This window comes from Sorex araneus, chromosome 5 (assembly GCF_027595985.1).
Source record: "Sorex araneus isolate mSorAra2 chromosome 5, mSorAra2.pri, whole genome shotgun sequence".
Classification (NCBI taxonomy): domain Eukaryota; kingdom Metazoa; phylum Chordata; class Mammalia; order Eulipotyphla; family Soricidae; genus Sorex; species Sorex araneus.
The window spans coordinates 115,540,546-115,552,983 of record NC_073306.1 but is presented as its reverse complement, the minus strand read 5'-3'; the positions used below and the strand labels follow the sequence as shown (position 1 = coordinate 115,552,983).

Here is a 12,438-nt window from a genome sequence, read left to right as displayed (position 1 = left end):
CATCCAAGTGATATATAAAGATTCTTGGATCAAGTGCTATAAATTTTTTTTTTGCTTTTTGGGTCACATCCGGCGATGCACAGGAGTTACTCCTGGCTCGGCACTCAGGAATCACCCCTGGCGGTGCTCAGGGGACCATATGGGGTGCTGGGAATCGAACCCGGTCGGCCGCATGCAAGGCAAATGCCCTCCCCGCTGTGCTATCGCTCCAGCCCCAAGTGCTATAAATTTTTCGATAGTGGTTATTGTTATTTTTTTTACAAAGGACTGTTTTGACAAACTGAATTATTATTTTTATTTGTTTGTTTTCGTTGTTGTTTTGGGCTACACTCAACTCTATGCTCAGGAGTGACCCCTGGCAGTGCTCAGGGGAACTGTAAATAGTGCTGGAGATTCAAACTGTGCGTGGTTAGCTCCATGCAAACCAAGTGTCTTAACCTCTGCACTATCTCTCTGAGCTGATAAACTGAATTGTGACTCATGAGAAATGTTTATAGAATAGAATGATAACAATGTGCCAGGAACTGTCTAATTAAAACATTTTCCAGCAGAATGATTATGCACATATTAATATCTGAGCAATTTGTTATTCTGTGAAATTCTGCATTCTTGTTAATTTGTACACGATTGTGGAGAATAAACACATATCGTACATTTATACAAGTTCATTTTGTGTGTGACTGTGAATCTGTGAATAGCACTGTCGTAGCACTGTCGTCCCGTTGTTCATCGATTTGCTCGAGCAGGCACCAGTAATGTCTCCATTGTGAGACTTGTTGTTACTGTTTTTGGCATATCTTATATGCCACAGGGAGCTTGCCAGGCTCTGCCGTGCAGGCGGGATACTCTCGGGAACTTGCCCGGCTCTCCAAGAGGGACAGAAGAATCGAACCCCGGTCAGCCGCGTGCAAGGCAAACGCCCTACCCGCTGTGCTATCACTCCAGTCTGCCCCAATCTGTGAATAAATAGAGTTAAACATATGTGTTCATGCCAATGTGTCCATTGATACACAGTGTTTTTTCTGTGAGGTATAATATACAGACTATCATATATAGCATGTTTCTTATTTCACGCATGGAGATACGGACAGATATGTGCATCAATACTTGTGTGTATCCTACCATGGAATTGGCACTGGCTACTTTCAAGGTGTTGAGAATTCAGACCACACATCAATTCAGGCAATCGGAACATATCTAGCAGTGTTCATGTAAGGGACCGGAGCAATAGCACAGCAGGTAGGGCGTTTGCCTTGCACGCAGCTGACCCAGATTCGATTCCTCCGTCCCTCTCGGAGAGCCCAGCAAGCTACTGAGAGTATCCCACCTGCATGGCAGAGCCTGGCAAGCTACCCGTGGTATACTCAATATGCCAAAAACAGTAACAAGTCTCACAATGGATACTTTACTGGTGCCTGCTCGAGCAAATCGATGGACAAAGGGACGACAGTGCCAGTGCTATAGTGCAGTTCATGTAAGCAAGTCTTATAGTCTTACCCCTCATAAAAGACCTTTACAACAATATAATTTTTAATGTATTGTATTCATATATTATATTAAATACATTTATCATTTGTATGTACATATAATTAATATAAGTGCAGAGGCACTATTATAAGCATTTTTGCAGACATTAACTCACTTAATGATGCCATTTTTAACATCTAATCTACTTTTTGGCCACAAGGGCAAAAGAGAAAATAAAACTAAGTTGTGTGTCTGAAGATTAGAAACTAATAAATTAACCGAGACCAAGGTGATTCGCATTCCAGCCCCTGTGTACTTACTCATTAAATCTCTGCTGATGTCACAGTTTTCTAGAAAGCTAACTGCAGCTTTATGTTTCCCAGGAAGCTTGAGGAGAGTACACAGGAGACTGAATACAGAGGAGCCAGTTACATGTTCAGGAATCTGCAGAAATATATGCGAAGAAGATGAAAAACAAGAATATAAGTGCACAAATTCACAAAAATGCTGCAGCAAAATTGAACCAACCCTCAACATTTCTGAAGACATGGACGTCCAATCATATTCAAATTATGATATTGGCGTATATCAAGATTATTAGAAGATAAACTTCCCCCCTTCAAAGATTCCTGAAAATATTTTCACTGTAAAAATATATTTCAGTCTCCTGTGTCTGTCTTTTATTTTATGAAGATTCATAATTAGAGGAGGGACATTTGTTTTGGGGGTCACATCCGGCGATGCACAGGGATTACTCCTGGCTCTGCACTCAGGAATTACTCCTGGCAGTGCTCAGGGGACCATATGGGATGCTGGGAATCAAACCCGGGTCCACTTCGTGCAAGGCAAATGCCCTACCCGCTGTGCTATCACTCCAGCCTCTAGAGGAGGGACTTTTGGAGGGAGTTTTGGGGGAGGCTTTTCAGTTGGATTTATTTATTTGTTGGGTCACACCTGGCAGTTATGAGGGATTTCTCCCTGGCACTCAGGAAACACTACTGGCATTACTCAGGGGAACTTATGGGTGTTGGGGATCAAACCTGGGCAGGTCACTTACAAGTCAAAAACACTACCTGTTGCACTACCTCTCCAGCCCCAGTAATTGGGTTTTTTTAAGGCTCTAAACAATAAAGAAAGCTAAATTGTTGAATAGCTTAGACTGAGAGTTTAGAGACAAGAAATATTGCATTTTGCCTTTCTCGCTTACTCAAAGAAAGTGAGTCAAAAAAATACTCTGGCAATATATAAATTGGGTAATTAAATTACCAATAAACAAAAGTGGCCCAAGTCCCTCATTATCTCTACAGAAAAGTCAATAAAAACTTTGTTGAAATGTTTTTAGCATATGATAGAATGAGTAACCAGATGGCAATTTCATAGATTGGCAAGGATATAGAGAAATAGAAACCCTTATATACTGCTTTTATATGTATAAATGGAATATTGAACAAGTTCATTCTAAACATTTCACCCTGCCCACTTTAAGCAGATACTAATAGACATGAGTACATATATTCACACACAAAAATATATGTACAAGAATGTTTAAAGAAATATCATCTCATATGTAAAGTACACCTAGAGAATAAATATACTGCATCTCAATGAAAATAAATAGACCATTTCTACAGAGATTAGTCTCAACACAATGAAAGGGGAAAGAAGCCTTATTCTTTTAGGGTTCAATAAACAAAAAATATATAGCATTAGAAATCAGGATATTGGTGATTTCTGCAAAGGAAAAATAAGGTGAACTGGCCAAGTAAAACTGGCCAAATTCTATTTCTTTGTGACCTGATTTCGTTATTCTTGTTATTTTTTGTTAATTTATCAAACTATTCTTATGAATTTTGTGCTTTCCTGTAGACATGTTATACTGAATTACAAATAAATATTTCTGTAAATGAAAACAATAACATGGAAGGCTCGACCAGTACCAACTAACTCTGTAAATGCTGAGAATGACTTTAGTGACACCATGGGGAGGATGTCTCATGAGCTCAGAGAAATGATGGCACCAGGTATTCGGCAAAGTATAAGCATGAAAAGTGAAATGAGAAAAATACAAATAGAAATGACAGAATGAAGAGTATAGTAGGTGACATTTTTTAAAAAAAGTACTAGAAGCTCTAAACAGCAGAATAGCAACAGCTGAGAAAAAGACCAGCAAGCTCCAAGATGAAATGGAAGAAGCCTCTAGAAAACAGCAGAAGATGGGGGAAAGTCTGAAAAGAAGGAAACAGCACACCAGAGAACTATAAGGTGAGCAGAAGAGGAATAATATAAGAATCATCAGAGTCCCTTCAGAACAGGAAGGCAGGGGCCAATAGTACAGCAGGTAGGGCATTTGCCTTGCATGTGGCTGAAATGGGTCCAATCCCGAGCATCCCATATGGTCCCCCAAGTCCTGCCAGGAGTGATCCTGAGCACAGAGCTAGTAGTAAGTCCTGAGCACCACGGGGTGTGACACCACTCTCCCTCCCCCAAAATAAAAGGAACAGGAAGGCAAATTCAATGAAGAACCAATAGTTAATCATAGATAAGAATTTCCCAGAGTTGTGGAATACAGGTCACCAAACACAAGAGTCTCACAATGTACCAAAACACAACGTGCTCAGGTGACAAAAACCAAAGGCAGAGACAGAATATTAAACAACAAGATTAAAACAGAAATTTACCTACAAAGGAAAGAAAGTTCACTGAATCACAACAGATCAATCAAACAAGACTCAGAAGAGCCAGAAGAGAATGGGGGAGATAGCACAAAAACTGAACAAAATGAACACCTCACCAAAATACTCTGTCCAGCTAGAGTGTCGTTCAAATTTGAAAACTCAGTACAGAGCTTCATCATGGATAGGCAATAGTTTAGGGAATTCATAGCCTTGAAACCAGTTTTGTGAGAAGCATTAAGGGAGTCTCTTCAAAAAACAAGACAAACTTCCCAACACTGTGTAAGCTTATTGTTTCTAAAAGTTCTTTGGTCGTGCGAGAAGAGAAGCATAATGAAAGTAGACTAGAGACTGAACACGATGGCCGCTTAATACCCCTATCGCAAACCACAACACCCAAAAGGAGAGAGAACAAAATGGAATGCCCTGCCACAGAGGCAGGGTAGGGTGGGGGTGGGGGACGGGAGTAGAGGGTTGGAGGGATACTGAGTTCATTGGTGGTGGAGAATGGACACTGGTGGAGGGATGGGTTCTTGAACATTGTATGAGGGAAACACAAGGACAAAGATGGGTAAATTTGTAACTGTACCCTCATGGTACCCACCTTACACTTATAAGAAAGAAAGAAAGAAAGAAAGAAAGAAAGAAAGAAAGAAAGAAAGAAAGAAAGAAAGAAAGAAAGAAAGAAAGAAAGAAAGAAAGAAAGAAAGAAAGAAAGAAAGAAAGAAAGAAAGAAAGAAAGAAAGAAAGAAAGAATACCATTCATTTTTTCCTTGCCTAATTGCTATTAGAAGGAATTTTACTAACTACTCTGTTAATTGGGCTAGAGCGATAGCACAGTGGGTAGGGCGGGTGTTTGCCTTGCACACCACCAACCCAGGTTAGATATCTCCCTCCCTCTCGGAGAGCCCGGCAAGCTACCAAGAGTATCCCACCCATACGGCAGAGCCTGGCATGCTACCCGTGGCGTATTCAATATGCCAAAAATAGTAACAAGTCTCACAATGGAGACGTTACTGGTGCCCGCTCGAGCAAATTGATGAACAATTGGAGGACAGTGCTACAATGCTACTCAGTTAATTAATTTTTATTTGGGGGCCACACCCAGCTGTGCTCAGGCTTTACTCGTGGTTCTGCACTCATGAATCACTCCCGATAGGTTCAGGGGACCAAGTGGGGTGCTGGGGATTGAACCTGATCAATCACATGCAAGGCAAGCACCCTATACTCTGGCCCCAAATTTTTTCTTAAAAAATCCTTTTGCACAGCAAAAGAAACTCAATCTATATTAATAAAAAAAAACTTAGTGAATGGGGGAAGAAGATTATACAGAGTATGTAGATAAAGGACCAAATATTGGAGATCTATAAAGAAATCACAAAACTCAACAATAAAAAAAATCCAACAACACCATCTAAAATAGGGAAAGGAGATGAACAGATACTTTCCCAAAGAAGGCATGCAGATGTTTAATAGGCATATTAAAAATGTCTCATTGTCACTAATGACTAGGGAGATGCAAATCAAACTACATTAAAATATCATCTCACATTAGTGAGAATGGCTCATACCAAAAAGTCTGGAACAGTCTGTGTGGGCAGGGTTGTGGTAAGAAGGAAACCACTGCTGGTGGGAATGTTATCTGGATCAGCCTCTATGGAACACAACATGGAGAGCTCTCAGAAGAAAAAAAAGAATAGAAAACTTCCAGACAATCCAAAGATACCACTTCTTGGCATCTAACCCCCAAACTCAAAAACACATTAATTTGAGAGAACACATGCACATCTATGTTCTTCACAGCACTTAGTTCAATAGTCAGTGTATGGAAACAACCCAAATGCCCAACTATGAATGAATGGATCAAGAATCTATGGTATATATACACAGTGGAATACTATGCAGCCAATTAAAGAATAAAATCATGCAATTTTTCACGATATAAGTAAAACTAGAGGATATCATTCTGAGTAAAGTCAGAAGGAAGGGGCAGATACATAATGATATCACTATATGTGGGACTTTAACATACACAGCAAAGTAGCACAAAGGGCAAAGGCTTCACGAGGAGATCATTGATCCACCAAACTGAGTTGGTGGGGAAGAGGTTGAGAGGGAGGGATATTGGTAACCTTAGAGGAGGGAGGTGGGTACTCTGGTGATGGAGGAGTCTTGGAATTATGTACATGGGAAATCAACACTAAATGTATTGCAAAACATAGTATCTCAATCAATTAAGGTTTTGTTTTGTTTTGCTTTTTGGGTCACACCCAGCGGTGCACAGGGGTTACTCCTGGCTCTGCACTAAGGAATTACCCCTGGCAGTTCTCAGGGGATCATATGGGATGCTGGGAATCAAACCCAGGTCAGCCGCATGCAAGGCAAAAGCCCTACCCGCTGTGCTAACAGTCCAGCCCCAATCAATTAAGTTTTTAAGTGAATTAATTAATTTATCCATTTATTCTAGGTTCTACAAGTTAGTGGATTATAATAGTCATAGCATTATCTTATATTTTACATTTCTGTGGATTTATTTTAACTTCTCCCCTTTAATTTATGATCCCATTAATTAAGATTTTCACTCTAGGGGGCTGGAGGGATAGCACAGTGGGTAGGGCGTTTGCCTTGCACATTGCTGACCTGGGTTCGATTCCCAGCATCCCATATGATCCCCCGAGATCCCCTGAGCACTGCCGGAGTAATTCCTGAGTGCAGAGCAAGGAATAAACCCTGTGCATTGCCAGGTGTGACCCAAAAAGCAAAAAAAAAAAAAAAAAGATTTTCACTTTATACTTTTCTCTCTGGTCTATTTTTCCAGCAGTGAGAGTAGGTTATTAAAGTCTCTTTTTACTATTGTGTTGCCATCACTGTTCTTATCAAATCTATTACTAGTATTTTATAAACTTCGATACCTCTCTATTTGTTGCTTATATGTTAGTAAACCCTCTTGGAATGCAGTGCTGCTCCTGCCATCAGTATACCATGTCTATTCCTGTCTCCTCTTCCCTTGCTTTAATTTTAACTCTATTTTTGTCTGATAGAGTTATGGCTACCCTGCCGTCTTTCTTTAGCCTACCACTTGTCTACATGATTGTTTTCTAACCTTATCCTTTGTGTTTTCGTGGAAGTTCAAGTGTATTTCCTGTAGACAATAGGTTAAGTTTCATTTACTGATACATCAGGTCACTCAGTACCATTACTGGTGAGCTCAATACACTGTTAGAGAAATTGCTGATCTAAACTTATCTATTATCACAGGCTGAAGCGACAGTACAATGGGTAGGGCGCTTTCCTTGCACATGGCCAACCCAGATTTGATCCTCTGCACCCTTTCCCCACAGCCCCAGCCCCAACCTTGCTACGAGTGATCCCTGAGTGCATTGCCAAGAGAAAGCCCTGAGTACCACTGAGTGTGGCCCCCAAAATAAATAAATAAACTTATCTATTGGCCTTTTTATGTGGATTTTGTCTGTTTGAGGACTTTGTATTTATTTGCCATGCTCTTATCTTCTCACTCTGTACTCTGATAGCCGCCTTTTGTTTAGTGATGAGATTCACTTGTCTCTTATTGTTTCTTCTAAGTACTTGTCTTGAGGGTACTATGATGCTCCATCTAAAGTTCAAACTTATATCCTTTTTTATGTTTTTTTATTTAAAGAAAATTTGACTTCTGCAAATTGACATTCCTTTCCCCTATTCTTGTTCTTTTTGTTTGTTTTTTGTATCTTACTACTTCTGTGGGCTGGAGCGATAGCCCAGCAGATAGGGCATTTGCCTTGCACGTGGTCAACCCGGGTTCGATTCCTCCGCCCCTCTTGGAGAGCCCAGCAAGCTACTGAGAGTATCCCACCCGCATGGCAGAGCCTGGCAAGCTACCCGTGGCGTATTCGACATGCCAAAAACAGTAACAACAAGTCTCAATATGGAGATGGTTACTGGTACCCGCTCGAGCAAACTGAAGAGCAACGGGATGACAGTGCTACAGTGATATACTATTTCTGCATGACATGTCTTTGCCTTTATAGGAGATGATTTAGTATTTCTTGAACCACCAATCTAGTGACTATGAATTCTGTTTGTTTGGAGCCACACTTGGTAGTGCTCAGGGAGCCGTATACAGTACATTTGGTACTGTCATGTACACACACAAACATAAAACTTTAAAAATATTACAATAACAACAATACCATTGTTTCATACTTGCAGACTGTTACACCTGCCCACTACCAGAGCGCCAAGGTCTCTTCACCATTGTCTCTAGGCTCCTCCTGTCTCTAACCCCCATTTTGTGTACTCAGTTCATAATTGTATTAAATTTTTATGATTTTTAATTTTAGCTTCTCTAATAGACATTTAGTAATATCTTATTCTGGTCTTAACTCAAATTTTCCTATTTGCTAGTGATGCTAAAGTTGTGTGTGTGTGTCTTGTTTACCATCTATATAATTTATTTGGTGAAATGTCTGTATGAATATTTTCTTATGTTCTAAATCAAGTATGTTCTTATGTTCTAAATCAAGTGTCTGCTTTTTGTTTTCTTTTTTTTTTTGCTTTTTGGGGTCACACCTGGTGATGAACAAGGGTTACTCCTGGCTTCGCACTCAGTAATTACTCCTGGTGGTGCTCAGGGAATCATATAGGATGCTGGGAATCAAACCCAGGTCGGTCACATGCAAGGCAAACGCCCTACCTGCTGTGCTATCGCTCCAGTCCCTCAAGTAGCACTGTAGCACTGTCGTCCCATTGTTCATCAATTTGCTCAGGCAGGCACCAGTAACATCTCCATTGTGAGACTTGTTACTGTTTTTGGCCCTCAAGTATCTGCTTTAAAATTAAATTGTTGGACTTTGAGAGCTCTTCGTACACTCAGTATTTGAGATTTTTGTGGATTGTTTTTAAATATTTCTAAATCTCTAGTATTTCGCCTCAGCATTTTGTTGTTGTTGTTGTTTCTTTATTTATTAGCTCACATAATCACTTTGCAGCACAGTAGATAGGTGGATGATGGTAGGAACATGCAGTTCCCTCACTGCCTGTGATGCTCCATGAAACTCAGTTATGTCTGCAGGCTGTGAGCACAACTGTAGCTTGATGTTCCAAGAAAAGGATCATTGGTTTGCCCTGCTTGGAATGCAACCTATCTTGGAAAACTCTGTGTGCTATTTGACATCTACTGAGAAATGAGTATGAACTAGGTGTTTTCATAATATTGCATCTGGAAAATAGTTGAGATGCAGCAACATGCCCATGGAAACAACTTTCCCAAGTTTTGCAAACACATGAATTATATTCAATTATATTCATCCATGTAGGACTGGAGCTATCTTCATAGCAAGTAGGGCATTTGCTTTGCATGCGGCCGACCCAGGGTTCGATTCCTCCATCCCTCTCGGAGAGCCACCAAGAGTATCCCACCTACATGGCAGAGCTTGGCAAGCTTCCCGTGGCATATTCGATATGCCAAAAACAGTAACAACAAGTCTCACAATGGAGATGTTGCTGGTGCCCGCTCAAGCAAATCGATGAGCAATGGGATGACATGATACAGTGATATTTGGGGTAGAGTATCTGGTAAGAGCCACAGAAAACAGGGAACAATGATAGAAGTGACATATACCCACTCGTTCTCTTTTTATTTAGTGTAATATCAATTTGCCTATCATATATGTTTCAAGAACTTCTTATCAGCCTTCTTCAAAAGTCAGTTGTGAAACTGAAGTGATAGGAAACAGGCAGGGTGTTTGCCTTGCATATGGCAGACCTGGATTGATCCCTCACATCTCATAGGATCCCCAGAGCCTTCCAGAAGTGATCCCTGAGTGTACAGCCGGGAATGAGCCCTGAGCACAGACAGGTGTGGCTCCCAACAATAATAAATTGTCATACCTGCCCATCGCTAAAGTTTCAAATCACTCCAACACTGACTATTGATTGAGCTTGCTGTGTCCTTGTTACATCCTCTGTCTCCAGTGACCTCTGTTCTGCAGGATCACTCTTGGTTTGTGTTTTCTCTATTCGCTTGCTTTATTTTGAACCAAATTAGCGTTTAATACTCTTCAGATAGATGCATAGCGGTGGAATTGCTGAATTGTATGGTAAGTCTATATTTGGCCTCCTAGGAAATTTCCATACTTTTTCTAAAGAAATCTCCATTCTGGCCACATCTACTGCACATTCTTGCCGATAAGAGCATTCTCAATAATCAGACTGTCCGCATTCCAGGAAATGTCAACAAATCTCAGAAGGGGTGCAAGGTCACTGTGAGGGGCCCCCAGGCAAGCTGCAGAGGGACTTCGATCACTTCAAAAGAGTTTCTGGCTTGACTAATGGTTGAGAAACCAAAAGGAAGCGGCTTCAGTCAGCATCATCTTTATTCAAGTACAGAACGGGATCATGAACACTACACTGGGCTTCCTCTGCAAAATGAGGTTTGTGTGTACTCACTTCCCTACAACACAGTCATTCAGGAGAATGAGTTACTTCTTGAAATCCAAAATTTCTTGGCTGAAAAATATAACCCCAGGGTTCAGGTGAGCTCAGTTGTTGTTTGTTCTATATCCCAAACCCAGAAAGATGGGTTAATTCCTGAAGGACGTAATATTAAACTTGTATCAAATTCAGCTGCTTTGCTTCAGTAAGCCACAAGAGTTAAAAACAAGGATATCTGAAATGTTGGGGATGGTATCTGTGTTTCCGAAAAGGGAACAGTACAACAAGACTGATGAATAAGATTTACGTTTTCCAGCTACAGAAATGGCAGAAGATACAGGATGATTCTTCAGACCTATTTGTGATCATGAGATGCAATAAAACAATAAGTATCATCTTTAAATTAAAAAGAAAATCTCCATTCTGGTTTCTAAAGATACTGAAGCAAAGGTTTTTCCCTTGTTCTTCCTGTTAGACAAGCATATTTCCTCTCTTAGAATTATTGGTCTTACCCAGCAACTCCACTTTTGGGCATCTACCCCAGGACAGAGAAACATTTATTCAAAATAATATATGCACATCATTATTCATTGCTGTACTTAGTACAATAGCAAAGATATGGAATCAACCTTAGTGTCCAACAATAGATGAATGGATTATGAAGATAATGGAATACTATGCAGCTGTAAGGAATGATGAAGTCATGTAATTTGCAGCAACCTGATTAGAACTGGAAGATGGCATGCTGAGTGAAACAAGCCAGAAGAAGGGCAAACATAGGGTGATCTAGCTTATCTGTGGTAGCACTGTAGCACTGCCATCCCGTTGTTCACCGATTTGCTTGAGCGGGCACTAGTAACGTCTCCATTGTGAGACTTTTGTTACTGTTTTTGGCATATTGAATACGCCACGGGTAGATTGCCAGGCTCTGCCATGCGTGCGGGATACTCTCAGTAGCTTGCAGGGCTCTCCAAGAGGGGTAGAGGAATAGAACTCGGGTCGGCCACGTGCAAGGCAAACGCTCTACCCGCTGTGCTTTCGCTCCAGTGCTATATACCACTTACCTGTGGTATATAGAGTAACTGAATGAGTAATTGTAAAGTAGTAAAAGGGAGATGCCTTTATCACCCCTGACCCCAGAGTATAGAGAGAAGAGGGACAGAGAAAGAGAGAAATTAAGGGGGAAGGAAGAAGATAAGGAAGGAAAGAAACGGGGAACAAGGTTCAGGGGTTTTCGTTACACTGGTGATGTGAGAGATTGGCATGGCTATACATACAAAACACAGACTCAACACTAAGAACATGAGACCTAAACTGCAACCACAGGATTTTAGAGTGGCCCCGTGGGAGTCGGGGACGGCCAGAGAGAGCCGGGAGCACTAATGGAGGGAAGTTGACACTGGTGGTGGAAATGGTGTCGAAATACTGTATGCCCAAAACTCAACCATCTATAACTTTCTATAATTACATAAGAACATTTAAAAAAAAGAATTCTTGGTCTTAGAATATTGCTATTGTTGCTCCTATTCCTGTTATTGTATATAACTAAGAGGACAGAGAAAGATGTTTCTAAATATTTATAGAACTGTAAGTTGGAAAAGGGAAGGGAAATATTCTGGGTGAGCCAGAGAACAGATATTATACTATTGGACATTCTGTGTTATAATTTAGCATTTGTTATGTATAAAAAAATTCCTTCTTTTTACTAATTTTAAGTTAATATTTTAAAAATTAATTTGGTACACAAAAGATGATATAAATATTTTATTTTCATTCCTTTACTTGTTTAGGAAATTCATCTTGAACTTCGTCTCATACTAAGTTCCTCCCCACACAGGGAATTACTCTCTCTTCTCTTCTATTTTTCAAT

General features: G+C 40.4%; 1 pseudogene; it reads left to right on the top strand.

Annotated features, from left to right (window-relative positions):
* LOC129404984 (60S ribosomal protein L9-like) overlaps positions 1–10,861 on the top strand; it is a 59,222-nt pseudogene extending 48,361 nt beyond the window's left edge.
* Positions 10,862–12,438: the final 1,577 nt, after the last annotated feature.